This window comes from Pelodiscus sinensis, chromosome 20, assembly GCF_049634645.1.
Source record: "Pelodiscus sinensis isolate JC-2024 chromosome 20, ASM4963464v1, whole genome shotgun sequence".
In the NCBI taxonomy this organism is placed as follows: domain Eukaryota; kingdom Metazoa; phylum Chordata; order Testudines; family Trionychidae; genus Pelodiscus; species Pelodiscus sinensis.
The window spans coordinates 25,501,164-25,516,408 of record NC_134730.1 but is presented as its reverse complement, the minus strand read 5'-3'; positions in this window follow the sequence as shown (position 1 = coordinate 25,516,408).

Sequence of the window (15,245 nt, the reverse complement as noted above, 5' to 3'; positions counted from 1 at the left end):
TAGACTGCATCTCCCTCTGTGAAGTCCAATTCTTTAAATTCTTTTAAAAATCAAAGAAAACAAATAGGCATTTGATTAAAAATAAACACGTGGCAGATATATTTAGGCACTATGTTTCCTGCAGGTAAAATACAACAGTTTTATAGAATCACAGAATACTAAAATTGGAAGGGACCTTGAGACATCATTATGTCCAGGCCTCTGCCCTCACGGCATGACCAACCACCAACTAGATCATCCCTGACAGATGTCTAAGCTGCTCTTAAATATCTCCAGTGATGGAGATTCCACAACCTCCCTAGGCAACTTATTCCAGTGTTGAATCACCCTGAGGGTTAGGAACTTTTTCCTAATGTCCAACCTAAATTGCTGCAATTTAAGCCCATTGCTTCTTGTCCTATCCACAGAAGTCAAGAACAATTTTTCTCCCTCTTCCTTGTAACATCCTTTGAAAACTGCTATCATGTCTCATCACAGCCTTCTCTTTTCCAAACTAAACTAACCCAGTTCTTTCAGTCTTTCCTCATAGGTCATGTTTTCTAGACGTTCAACCATTTTTGTTGTTTTTCTTTGGACCCTCTCCAATTTCTCCACATCTTTCTTGAAATGTGATGCCCAGAACCGGACACAATACTCCAGTTAAGGCCTAATCAGTGCAGCAGACATTATAGAGATTGGTACCCTGAGGCACTGAGAGAGGTTTCGGTTTGCTGACTGTCAGAGAGACATTGGAAGAATCAGGAACAAAGTCCTGACTCTCCATCTCTTGTCTCTAGGTTACCATGACATCTGTTGACTTTCATCATTCTCACTTGGCCTAACAGGATGTGCTACCCATCAGGTAAGACTATCAGAGAAAAAAATTAAGTCATGGGTTGTCTGCTGGCCCATGAAACTGGCAAGAAATAAAAGGTGCAGAAAAATGAACTTCAAAAGGTTGATCTATTTAATGGTGTTAATCATGGACCTCCTGTATCTACAGAAAGCAGTGGTGATTTCAGCTGGTGGCAAATGCCTAGGGTAGTGCACAAAATAAATCTGTGATAACAGACAGAGGACTTTCCCTGCAGAATTAGGCATTCATGCAATATAGCAATAGGAAAATAAAAACACCCTTACTACCTTTTCTTGGTGTGTTTCTGCAGGAGTCCATGGTGACACCCAGACCAAGCAAGCCCACCATGGGAAGAGAGGTTTGCTTTTCAGGATGTGTGAACATGTGCGTGCATGGACACTCTGTGCACAATGGGTTTGCACCAATACTCTTTGCAAAAAATCTGTATAACCTATTTATTATTTATCTTTGGTAGAAACATGTGGTTCCACTTTCTGAGGTTGTTCGTCTCCAGGGTGACTGACATCCAACTATATGGCCAAGAGTAAAGAGTAATGGAACCAACATGCGGCTCCATTCATCCCTCAGGGATGGAGTGGGGGTGCGGAGAAGCTGAAATGCTCCCCTTTGGTCATAAAATGTCATTCTCGTGCACCCGGGAGTTGAAATCTGGGCACATGTTAAAAGTTGCTTGAAAAATTTCAGAAAGTTCCAAATGTAAATATTACACATGAAAATGTTTACAAAGGATACAGGCTTCTTTATCCTTCTGAGGCTGAGGTTGTCTCCACAGCACTTACATCTCGGCTTTTAAGATTTTTCCCGTGACATACTCCCAATGTGTCCAATGACAAATGATGTAACATGTAAGTGGACCCAGGGGTTTTTTTCAGGAGAGCCCGGAGTTTTGTCGAAGACAGCATATGATTTCGGTTGTCTAGCTAAGCCTAGAGAACACAAGCCACGCCGAGTCTCCCGCAAACCCTCACATGCGCACAAAGCTATGTGAAGTAACTTTTTGGGATTAACAAACGGACAAAAGCAAATAAACCAGAGATGTGGGGGCCACACCATTTTTATCTCATACAGGTTGGACCTCCCTGGTCCAGCACCTTGGGGACCTGGCCAGTCCTGAACAAGGGGATTTGCTGGAGCAGGGAACATCCCCTGCCACTAGTCCCCCAGCCTGCTGCTGGCTCCTTCTGGTCCGTACCTGACCCCACTGCCCCCAGCTCTAGCTCAGGCTGGGGCTCCCTGGTCACTGCAGGTGTCGGAGTTCTCTGGCCATCCACTGTCACTGTGGTTGGAGATTTACGGCAGCCAGAGCTGGAGCTCCCAACCACGCTGCCCACTCACCCTGCCACTGGGCTCCCTGCCAACTCACCGGTCACCTCTGCCACCCTCCTGCCCCACTGCTAGACTCTTCTGTCCCTGGGTTCTGTGGTCCAGGAACATCTGGTTTAGGGAGGTCCAACCTATACTGTTCTGGCTAGGGACCACAGCCTCTACATTAGCGTGAGTGCATACGCTAAAACAATCATGGGCAACCTACAGCCCGCAGGCCAAATGTGCCCCGTTGGCATTCTACGTGTGGCCCACAAGACATTTTGTTTACTGTTGCCCATATGCAGGGTTGCCAGATTCTGCTGGTTTTCATCCATGTCGATTTTTTTTTCTTAGAGTTATTACTAACGTGACATGCACTTTACACACAAGATTGACCAAGACCCGTGCACTTCTTCTGAATCCAATCAAAGCGCTGCTACGGTTCAGTCAGCACGCCATGCAAATTCTAGGTATGCGAGCACAGGTAGCAAAACTGCCCTGTCCCAAGAGACCACGTTGGTTACAATAGTCTTGCGGTCCTCTGAGATGAAGAAGGGCCACTCGTGGCCCACTCACTAGCCTAAGTTGCCCATCACTGCACTAAAGGGAGTCTATTCCAATATATTGGCACTCTTGTACATATACTGAGCGTAAAGTGGAAAGCAATGAATTTCAGTAGATTTTCACCAATGTAAACATGGAGCAAAGCACCAGTGAATCAGGGCCCATTACTGCACATCTTGAGGAATGTTGCGGATTTAAAATGTGGCTATCGCCTCAAAAGCAAATATTCCAGTCATCTGAAGAAGTGGGTTGTGCCCACAAAAGCTCATGGTACCATCTACGTGTTTTGTTAGTCTCTAAGGTGCTGCTAGACTATTTGTTGTTTTTTAAATTTTTCTAAAAATAAGGTGGGATTCCAAATTTGCCCTTCCACAATGAATTCCCAGAAAATTGTGCCCAACTCAAAAGATGATTTCTTTTCAACTGCTTGTACAGCAGACCCAGATATGCAAAAACTTGTTCACATGCTCAACTTAAAGCACCTCAAGGCAGGTCTATACAAGAATCCTCTGCTGGTGTAGTGACGGTAGAGATTATTGTGACACTCCACACTGTGGCTGCGGTGAACACAATGCCCTTTTCATTTCCTGTTTACACGGACTCTTATTTATGTGAAATTAGTCCATTTGACTTAACTCCCGATTTAACAAATTCGAACTAGCGTGTCTATACTACGGGAAAGCCTTGAAATGAGTCTGAGGCAGGAGTCATTAATGTGGATGCACCACCTCAGACTTCGAGCCCCAGGAATCACTGGGGAGTAATGAGTTCGAATTACTCTGGGGAGTCGTTATTTCAAAATAGCGGCACCAAAGCATCCACATGAACGCCATTTCGAAATAACTATTTTGGAATTAGCGTTACTCCTGATGAAAAGCAAAAGTACAGATTTCGAATTCAGCAACCGGTTACTTCGAAATAATGGGCTTGGGAGTGTTGGACACTCTGCTTATAAATTCATCCTACGGGGGGTTATTTCAAAATAAAGTCCTAGTATAGACCAGGGCTAAGGTGCTGTAGGACCACTCATAGGTCTTTAGATGTTTTTCAAGAGCAACTGATTCATCAAGAGTCATTTGTCCACATCCAGTTGCAAGCTTTTACAGTGTATACAGCCAAAGGTGCCCTGGCAATCCCTCCTCTGCATTTCTACTCCTGCCTGCACCCACCATCGCAGCTTTCTCCTCACCATCACCCTGCTCATTCCGACCCAAATTCCTCCCCGAGCAGTGACTGCAGCTGCAACGTTGTTTCGTCTGGCACAAGGGAATCAGGTTCCATGCCTCTCAAACCCCAATACACCTGCCCAAGCTTGAACACAGGGTTCCAAGGCAAGCATGCCAGCCAAGCGTGTGCTCGTTCCCAAAGAAGTGAAATCGGAACAATGCCATAGATGTTCCATGGAGCACACTGGCCATACACATTCCCGCTCGATGGGGCTCCATTCTTTTTCCAAAATGTGGTTGTTGTTTTGTTTTTTTAATTCCTCCTGGAATTATTATAATTGCTCCTGAAATTTTAAATTTCAAGCTGGAGCAAGACCAGGAAGAACAACCTTGAGGAGCAAGCAATGCAACTGGTCCTAAATTGACACATGGATCGGCCCACTTGCTCTGTGGCACAGGGTTGCTTAGTTGATTGGCACAGAGAGTGACAGTCCTAGAAAATTTGCATTGCTCGTGCAGGTGGTCAATGAGGAGGGTGTACTACAGTGGAGAGGTGTGGGTGTTTGGGGTTATTGTGTTTGCTGGTTGTGTTGACGTGCGGGTTTTCAAGAATTAAGTCAGGACAAGTAATCCACCCTCTGCAGTCTCCCCCTTACAACCAATGAAATTGTGGCATGCAAATTAGCTGCAGAGCAATGTAGTGATTGGTTGAGTTATGTCTGATATCACAATGGTCTTGGACTCTTGGCATGGCAAATACACATGCCTTATTATAGCTGTAAACCAAGTGGCTGAGAAATTGAGTGGTTATAGACCATGACACCCAGTAAGGGTTCAATCTAGTGAGACTCCAAACACAGAGATCTAAAGAATACTTGAAGCTGTTCCCACCATTTCTTCCTGACCCAACAGACATTCTGGGCTTCAGTGTGACGCTTGCTTGGCCCACTTGCTCTGGAAGGGTTGAGGGATAAAACAACAAGTCAGGACGGAGGCGGCTTGGCAGAGCTGTTTTGGGAGAAACACACCTCGCCAGGCTGATTGGTGAATGAGGCACCCTGTGAGAAAAACAGCTGGGCCACATCCTGCAAATCATAGAAGAGGGGCTTTGGGCAGGGGGCTGGAAGATACCTCAGGAGGTCATCGAGTCCAGCCCCCTGCCCAAAGCAGACCCAACCCCAGCTAAATCATCCCAGCCATTCTGTTTGCCCATCACTGGAGGTATCCTGTTTCTTTACCCCAAGAAACTTAATGTGAGTACTAATAATGAGGAACATTTTGGCAGCAATTAATGTCTCCTACCCCTCCCTTAAGCATCCTTAAGGTGTGTGTAGATGCTCCACTGCTGCTATTTCGAAATAGCACCTTACCAGGGCCATTCTAGGGGTATGTCTACACTACCCTCCTATTTTGAAATAGGAGGGTAATGTAGGCATACCGCAATTGCAAATGAAGCCTGGGATTTGAATTTCCCAGGCTTCATTTGCATAAGCGGGGCGCCGCCATTTTTAAATCCCCGCTCGTTCGAACTCCGTGCCGCGCGGCTACACGCGGCACGAACTAGGTAGTTCGAACTAGGCTTCCTAGTTCGAACTACCGTTACTCCTCATTCCACGTTCGAACTACCTAGTTCGTGCCGCGTGTAGCCGCGCGGCACGGGGTTCGAACGAGCGGGGATTTAAAAATGGCGGCGCCCCGCTTATGCAAATGAAGCCCGGGAAATTCAAATCCCGGGCTTCATTTGCAATTGCGGTATGCCTACATTACCCCGCTAGTTCGAACTAGCGGGGTAGTGTAGACATACCCTAAGTTATTCCTCCTGGGGCTCTAAATCAAGATCGCATGTATACATTAGGGAAGCCTGCCTCGGGCTAATTTTGAGGCTTCGCTGCAGTGTAGATGTGCTATTTCAAAATAAGCTATTTCAGAATAACTATTCCGGAATAGCTTATTTCAAAATTGATGTGCAGTGTAGACATAGCTAATAAACCTAAGGGAATGAACTTCCTAACTCCCATTGGTTAAGTTGCCATGAAGCTCAGGAAACCTTCTGTCTGCAGCTCTAGATGCCTAATGGCTTTTGTACATCTACTCCCTTGCCTCACGCCGGCCTTGATTTATATGTTGTAAAATTCACGAGAGATCTATGGGGTGACCAGATCTGTAGGAAACTGTGCAGAGCACTTGGCAATTTCTAACCTCTTCATGTCTGCTTCAGCTACAGAGTTCTTCTGTGAAATGCACCTGCCGGAATTCATGCTCCCAGATATGCCGTGCAAGTTGAAGGAAAGGGCAGAATGTACCGTGGGCACATTCCTGCTTGACAAGAAAGGGGATGGATCTGCTAGAGCTTTATGAGCATAAAGTCACGTACGTTGGGATCTCAGTGCCAAAGAGTTTAATTTAAAACTGCAGTTCCTTTAATGCAGAAATTACCACATGGAGTCTGATAACACTGCACAACGCCCTGATGGGATGGATGAATCCTGCAAGTTGTATATTTATGGAAATAGACTGTACTTGTGCAAGAGAGCTCCTGGAGGCTAGGTCAGTGTGTATGGTTTGTTTTTCTTCCTCCTGATCCTATGAAAAATTCTGCTAATTTTTCATTACATTTTCTCCTTTGATTGCCTCCATCTTTGAACCTGTCTACACTTCATCTTTTGTGGATCCTTTTTAAAGGTGTTTTGAATGGCAAAATTTCTGCATGGTTCAACTCCCCTAGAAAGAAAGAAAGAAAGAAAGAAAGAAAGAAAGAAAGAAAGAAAGAAAGAAAGAAAGAAAGAAAGAAAGAAAGAAAGAAAGAAAGAAAGAAAGAAAGAAAGAAAGAAAGAAAGAAAGAAAGAACAGACCTTAGAGTCCTGCTTTTTATCTAGTTCCTTGGATGATTCTCTCAGGATAATCAGTCCTTAGAATGGCTTCTTTGTATTGTAAAAAAAAAAAATCAATCATCTCAGAGGGGTCACTGTGATAGTCTGTAACCTTAAAAATGGGTAGTCCTGCAGCACGTTAGAGATTAACCAGAATATATGGAATCTTGAGCTTTTGTGGGTAAAACCCTCTTCCTCAGATGAATTGGAGTGACTTTACACACATAGAATAGTGATAGAAATGTAGCCGTGTTAGTCTGGGGTAGCTGAAGAAAAATGCAGGACAATGTAGCACTTTAAAGACTAACAAGATGGTTTATTAGATGATGAGCTTTCGTGGGCCAGACCCACTTCCTCAGATCAAATAGTGGAAGAAAATAGTCACAACCATATATACCAGAGGATACAATTTAAAAAAATGAACACATATGAAAAGGACAAATCACATTTCAGAACAGGAGAGGGATGCCGGGGGGGGGGGGGGGGAGGAGAAAGGAAGGTAAGTGTCTGTGAATTGATGATATTAGAGGTGGGGAGAGTGGGATGTTTGTGAGTTAATGGTATTAGAGGTGATAATTGGGGAAGCTATCTTGGTAATGGGTAAGATAGATAGCACTCTCTTACCTTCCTTCCCCCCCCCCCCCCCCGCATCCCCCTCTTGTTCTTCAATGTGATTTGTCCTTTTCATATTTGTTCATTTTTTTAATTGTATCCTTTGGTATATATGGTTGTGACTATTTTCTTCCACTATTTGATCTGAGGAAGTGGGTCTGGCCCACGAAAGCTCATCGTCTAATAAACCATCTTGTTAGTCTTTAAAGTGCTACATTGTCCTGCATTTTGTTTACACACACAGAATTTCATGGCGATGAGAATTGGAAATGGTGATGACACACTCTGGCAGCACATGTTGAACTGGAATAATTGCACATGTGGTTTCCCCAGCCATCTTCGGAGGCCAGTATGTGTATTATTTAAGCATGGTCAATCTATGTAGCAGTACACAAGGCACAGAAGATAAGGAACATCAAGGAGTATAGATAGGGAGGAAAAGCACTAGGTGGAGCAAAAGAGAACAGAGTAGCAGAGGGTTTTTCTTGTTCTTGTGTTTCCCTCTTTCACAGAGTAAGACAGAGCACCCGTCTTAGTGGAGGAAGTGGATTTTTAGGTGAGGTATGAAAGGAGAAAGGGATGGATTGGCACTGGGATGAGGAAGCGATTTCAGGAATAGGGGCTAGAGTGAGGATAGCTCAGACAGGCGTGTGAGAAAAAAATGTTCCAGGGGTGGGGACGTGATCTTCACTCACAGGTGAAAAGGGCAAGTGAGGAGAAGAGAGATTTACAGTCTGGAACAGCTTTCTAGGAGAGGACAAGATGGCTGAATGAGATGTGGCAGGATGGACGAAGCCAGTGGAATCGTTTCAAGACGAGTCAAAGAACAGTGCACTTGGATGAAACCAAGACAAAGGAAGACACACATATGTGAGGCTCAAAATTGTCACCAAGAACTACTGCTGTCTAGTCTAAAGATGCCCACTCAGGGTGCATCCAGACTACAGGGGATTTTGGGAAAGAAAGGCCATTTTTCCAAAAAACTTCACCTACTTCCACACTGCAATTACATTCTTTTGAAAGAAAATCAAAAGAACAGAAGGGTTTTTCCAGCATTGGTAAACCTCATTCTATGAGGAAGAACACCTTTTCCAAAAGCGCTCTTTCGGAAAAAGGCATGTGTGGATGCAGAAGAGGGAGCTTTTTTGAAAGAAGAGGCCTCCAGGAAAAAGCACAGGTGCTCTGGTGGCCATTCCACCCATAGTAATCACAGCTTACATGCGAGAGAGTCTCTTTTGAAAAAGCAGATCCCTTTTTCAATGCGCTTTTGAAGTATGGATGTGCTTTTTCAGAAGAAGTTTTTTGAACGATCTCTTCTGAAAAAGCTTCTTTCGAAAGAAGCTTGCAGTCTAGATGTACCCTCAGCTAGGAATCTTTGGATGGCTGCAGTGTTCTTGAATGCCACAGGAGACGGGTCTTGTGTAGTGAATCCAGAGAGAGATAGTTTGCTGGCTGCGTACAGTCTGGGATCTCAGGGTTTCCCTCCCTTGTTGTCTACCTCTGGAAATGGTCACTCTAAGAGCTATAAGCACTGGCCATAAAATTAGAGATGTAAAATCCCGGTTAGGTGGTTAACCGGTTAACCAAACTGTTTACCTGGTAACCTCAATGGGGGCTGTGGTGCAGTGCAGTTGGTCCGGCCAGACTAGAGCAGCCCCCGCACTCATGGTGCACCACAGACAGGGGCTGCTCTGACCAGGCCGAGCCAGGCCTGTCATACCATAGTGTGGGTGGGGGCTGCTCCAGCCAGGCCGGGCCTAGCCATGCACTGCGCCATGGCAGCCCCCACCAGTTAGCCGGTTACCCAGGTAAGCATGCCAGGAAAGGGCATGCTTATTGGTTAACCCATTAACCCTTTACATCGCTACAGAGCAGAGCCTACAGAATGTTATACCAAGGTAGAGATGGCACAAATGCAAATCCAGTGGGTATCCTTTCACCAAGTCCCACTCCCCAATGCAAAGTGTGTGCTGACAGAGGTATACCTGTTGCCTGGTGGAGAAAACCCTCTGCACTAACGCTCCTGAGGTGCATGTGGCTCCAACATTAACCAGAGTGGAGGGAAAAGGAATTAGGAAGACATGACACTAGCTCTTTTTCAGGATAGAATCAGGACAGGGAAGAGCGGGTGAATGTGAGATCATTCCGAGAGTAGTGAAAATCCAAGGGCAACCTTATATCTGGAGTGGAATACATTTTGTCCTTCACCCCCTGTCCATTCCATACTCCCATTTTTAATATTTCATCCAAATCATAGCTGTTTGGAAAGAAAAAGCAACAGTCCCCCTTAATCGGAGCTTTCTAAATCTCTTCTTTCTGAAGCAGACACAAGAAGCTGAAGTAAAGTATTGAGGGTGGATTGAACTTAAGTGCTCTTTGTGTTTATTTGAGTTCAACAAGTCCACTTTCCCTGCCTTTACCTAATGGCAGAGGGGAAGGTGTGGGGAGAAAGAGTGGAAAATCTACAAGAAAGAAAAGTCTGACTTAGTGAGCAATTTGTGTGACAGGCAGTCACCAAATCAGACAAAATAAATTAACACAAATTTAATTAGCTTGTATCATTCCTGTCAAAACTGACAACTCAAACATGGAGAAGAGATCATGTTTTTCCCTAGGGAGCATTTTAAGTTTTTTACTCCATGTCTGAGAAGGAGCTTGAAGTCATGCAGCTATTTATAGGTTTCACGTGGCCCACCGTTTCCAGTGTTGTGGGAGGGTTCGAGAGAGACCTGAATTGGATTTTCTTCTCTCTCTATCTGTGCTAGTAGATGTGGACAGGTTCCCCTGGCTGATAACTGGAAAAGCCATTTTTCTGTACGCCCCACCAATGTGCCCTCTAATTTTTTCCATCCATGTGTGGAATAAGATTTGTTATGTGCACCAAGGCACATGTGAAAGCGCACCATCAGTAGAAACAAAACCTAGCTGTGGGCACTCTGTTAATCACCTGGGTGGCATGTGAATCTTTCCTGAGTAGCTGCATAAGTACACAGCTTACAGGGAACACTGCTCCCCAATGAACCCCAGATCTGGATTTTCATCACAAATTGTCCTCTCAAAGCATCAACTGCTGATGGCACCAAATGCCAAACTCCCTACCAGAGCCTGGCTATATATTTTCATGCTTCACACCGGAGAAGAATAACGTCCATTGAAAAACTCAGAGGGGTGAATTTATTCAGATGTGAAGAATTCTAAGACAAAACCCAAGATATTTCAGAAGATGGTTTTACTACCTTCTCCTTGGTTCCTGCACTTTAAAATTTACTTCCCATGTCCCCAAGTCCACCACTCAGGCCTTTTCTTTATCTACCCAGAGACCGATCTTCTGGGGTTTGATTTAGCAGGTCTAGTAAGGACCCGCTAAATCGAATGCTGATGGTACCCCTGTCAAACCTGGCACACCATGGGGTCACAAGGGAAGTCAATGGGAGAGTTTATCTTGTCAACCTCCTGTAGTAGGGACTCTAAAGAAATTCGATTGTAGGTATATCAACTCCACCTATACAATTCTTGTAGTTGAAGTGGCATATCTAAAATCAAATCACCCCCCCCCCCCCATATTGACCTGGCCTCACATAAATGACTACAAGCCAGGTTATGATTGCACTGTAAATATCTTCCACATATTGCGCTTTACAAGAATGATGCAATATTAACTGCATACCCTCAAGTCTAATACAACCGTCATGGCCTTGGTTGGGTTAGCAAGAAATTTAGAAACTTCCAGTTTCACTGACATTAGCAACAGTGTAAAAGGCAGGTACATTGGAGGCTGCATGGTACCTTCACAATGATTTAAGGTTTCAAACTAAGTGTCTAATTACTTTCGTAAAACAGGGATCATGATGTCAAATAAGTGTCAGGAGATGATTTAAGTTCAAAAAAAGGTATGACTGGAAGGAGGTTCCCTGACATACATGCCTAGGGTAGAACAGATTCTGGGATATCTTCCCAACAATTGGCTGCTGTTTACATAGCCCGAGCCCATACACACTGTTGGGGAGTGGGGCGGTACCACTGTGAGCTGTGCTCAGGACTGTGGGGGCAGGAACAGGGCAGGGAGGCTGTGGGGCTAGGCAGAAGGGAGAGTGGTGCAGACCACCAGAGTTGTAGGCTGGGAGGTTGGGGGGCAGGCAGCAGAGCAGTGAGCAGAAGGAGTGGGGCTGCCGAGGCTGAGAGGCAGAGGCAGGGCCAAAGGGCTGAGGAATTGGGCCCTTGGGGCAGGGAGGTGGTGTGGGGGACAAAAGGCTGAGGGATTGGGCTGCCGGGGTTGGGAAGTGGAGCAGGTTCCTTTCTCAGATGGGCAATTGGTGGAGCTCTTTGAGATAGGGGAATGTTCTACCAAAAATGGCCTTCACTGAAAAAATTAGAAATCGTAGAGCAGCCAGGACCATCCAAGTGGAAACTTTACAACTCCAGCATTGATCAACTACACCCAACACCTCTGCCTTACACTTCAGTGCAGTTGCTCACCAACGCTGTTGACCATGGCTGCCTCTGGCATCCCTTTTAAGTGGTCCTCACCATAGCATCAGTGGGAAAGTTAATCCAGCTGCCATTCTTCTTACATTTCCTTTGGGAGTTTTGTGGCTCTGGTGGGCTGTGGAGATCGCCCCTGGTCCATGTACTCCTTCCCTGGCTTTGCTCTCCCTGGTCAAACAGGATACCCTCCTTGTGGTCCAAGAGAAGGAATCAACACTGCCAAGGGTAAGAGAACCCCATTGTTTCCCTGGGAGGGGAAGGAGAGTCCCACACATGTGGTCCCCTCTGGGTATGTCTACACTATGGAGTTTTGTTGGAAAAAAGCCATTTTTCCAACAAAACTTGAGGAACAGCCACACTGCAATTGCGTTCTTCCGCAAGAAAATCAAAAGAACAGAGGGGTTTTTCCGGCATTGGTTACTCTCATTCTATGAGGAAGAAGCTCTTTCGCAAAAAGGCGTGCGTGGACGAGGAAGAGAGAATTCTTTCGGAAGAAAAGGAAAGAGGAAAAAGCACAGGTACCCTGGTGGCTATAGTAATCACTGTATACATGTGAGAGAGTGTCCATTGAGTCTGGATGCTCTCTTTCAAAAAAGCAGATTGCTTTCTTGATGCACTTTGGCAGTGTGGACGCTCTCTTTCAGAAGACTTTTTTTTTTGAAGATCTCGTCTAAAAAAAGCTTCTTCTGAAAGAAGCCTGCAGTCTAGACATAGCCTCTGTGAGCAGATCCCTTAGGGCACAACGGGCTTTGGAATGTGTCACCAATATTGTGGCGCATGACACTTATGCCGACAATCATGATTATTATTTACGTTGATAGTAGCGCCTAGGAGACCCACTTGTGGCCTGGGACTTCTTTGTGCAAGGCGCCGCACAAACAGAATGAAAAGACTAGTCTTGCCCTGAAGACGAGACAATCTAGGAAGTATTTTCAAGGAGCCCAATTCTTTCGTGCCTGGGAAAATTGGTCTTGGGCCCTTTTGAAAGTCTGACCCTGAGCCAGGGTACTTATGCATGTAATTTATTCTAGAACTTTATAGCAAACTGTACCTGAGTTACTGGGCTGGCTGGAACTGTGTATGTGGTTCATCCCCACACAGCCCCTAATGCAAGAGTGGGGAACCTAAGGCCTGGGGGCTGGATGAAACCCCTGGCTTGCCTGGATCTGGTCCCTGAGGCTGAGGAGCCCACTTAGATGCTCCACCCCCCCCTCCCCCACCTCTCCATGGGGCTGGAACATACAAAAGCAACTAGTCTGGGCCTCTCTAGGCTCTGATGTGTGGGGGGAATGTGGAGGATGCCTTTCTCCTTCTTAGTTGGGGGTCATGCTTGTGAGGGTTTGGTTTTTTGCTTCCCACTTGTGTGTGGCCCCTGACTGATTTTTCAGTGGGTCAGTGGTCCCCTGACCCAGAAAGGTTCCCCACCCCTGCCCTCTGGATGTGGGGTCTTCCAAATGGTAGGGAACCCTGCTGTAGGGAAGCAAGTCTGAGACAAAGTACAAAAAAAGTGGACTTCTTCTCATGAGGAGAGAGGGGATCTGTCCAGTAATATATAGCTGCTCTCTTGGTAAACCATGCTTGCACTCAATTGTGTTGTCCTGGTGACTCTGTCTGGCTGTGCTGAGCCACATAACAGAACCATTATATTAAAGCTTAACTAAAATAATTCCATGCATCTTATGAAGCCAATAAAATCCAGGAGCTTTCTATGTTTCCTATGCCCTAGTCCTGGACTTGAGCCATTGGCTTCCTGCTCTGTATGGGTATGTCTACACAGGGTGGCTATTTTATCCCCGCACATCTTAACAAGCCGTGTGTTCCTGCAAAATATTTTTCGAAATAACAGGTGTGCTATTTCAACATCTCTGTAACCCTCATCCCATGAGGGTTAAGAGAGGTGTCGAAATGCTGCGATATTTCGAAATTTGGCACTGTGTAGATGCACCAAATTTTAAAATAAGCTATTTCGAAATAGAATCAAAATAGGATTCTATGGCGGATCTTATTTCGAGTTTAGGATGCTGTGTAGACGCACCCTGTGAGAGAGACAAAAAGGAGTCTGATTCCAAACCGGGAACCAAGCATGATTTCTGGACATATCAGGAATATCTAGGGGGAAACAGTGGTGAGTATAGCCCCGGAGAAGAGAAATCTGTCTTTTGGTTGGGAAGGAGTAACTCTTGGAAATCTGGCACGTTTCCCCTTGGTTTCAGAGAGATGTGATCTGCTCCAAGATAGAAGATTAGTCACTTGCAAGTCACATAAAATAAAGGGATTTCTCCAAGCAAAGAAAAAAAAGGATACTGAAACAAAACATGGAAATGATTGCTCTTTGTTCTCCAAGGAGAAATATTGACTGAAATATTGAGTGAACATTTACTTAGCAATTAGGACTTAATGGCAAAACTTTGAGTGCAGTGCTGGGCAGAAAGTCAAAATCTACATTTTAAGGAGATATTTTAAGTACCCTACAATGTGCAGAGGCCTGTCAGGTTTTTCTTTCACTCTACCGCCAGTCCTCATAGAAATACGTGTGGATGAATAGAGAGATCAATGCTAAAGAGTGGGTAGGTATTTTGGATAGAGCATTTCTTCTAGGATTTCTATGAAACCCTCAGATATGGTGGGGGAAGGATTATAGAATTTAGCAATCCAGGCTTCATTCATGGAATAAAATTGATGTGAATGAGATTTTAAGGCGGGAGGGGAAAGAAAAAAATAGCCATTTTTATTTAAGAAAACAGCTTTTTTTTCTTTCCTATGACTCTCATATTGAAAGCCACTGTTAAGTACAGGTTGAACCTCTCTAGACTGGCACTCTCAGGATCTGACTGGTGCCGAACCAGAGAATTTGCTGAACTATGGGGGGCCAATATTGTCTAGCAGCATTACCAGCACTTCCAGTGCTTACAGGGCTCTTAGAAGACATTTAGGGGTAAACTACAGCTAAATAACAGCACAGAACACTAAGAGCCAGGACAGGTGGCTGTCACAAAATTTATGGGACTGCTGGAAACTTGGTCGCACTCATGATAAATGGACATCCAGCTAATTAAAATCATGCCAGAGCATTGATGGTGCTGGACTTGAAACTCAACTGTATATTGAACTTTAAACCAATGTTTCTCTTGGGAAATTGTTACTCTACTGTGCAAAGGGCTTTCCAACATTTGGGGTGCAATGGAAAAGGTTTGTTCTAATGCTTTGGGTAGGGATCAAAAGAAACTGGCTCTGTTCTCTTTCTTGGCAATAGTCTGCTCTGGGGAAGTCACTTTAACTCTCTGGGCCTCGGTTTCCCTTGCTGCTTTTTTGATCTTGTATACGTAGGTTGTAAACTCTGCGGAACAGTGACTGTCTCGTACAACCTACTGGTAGATGCCTGATATG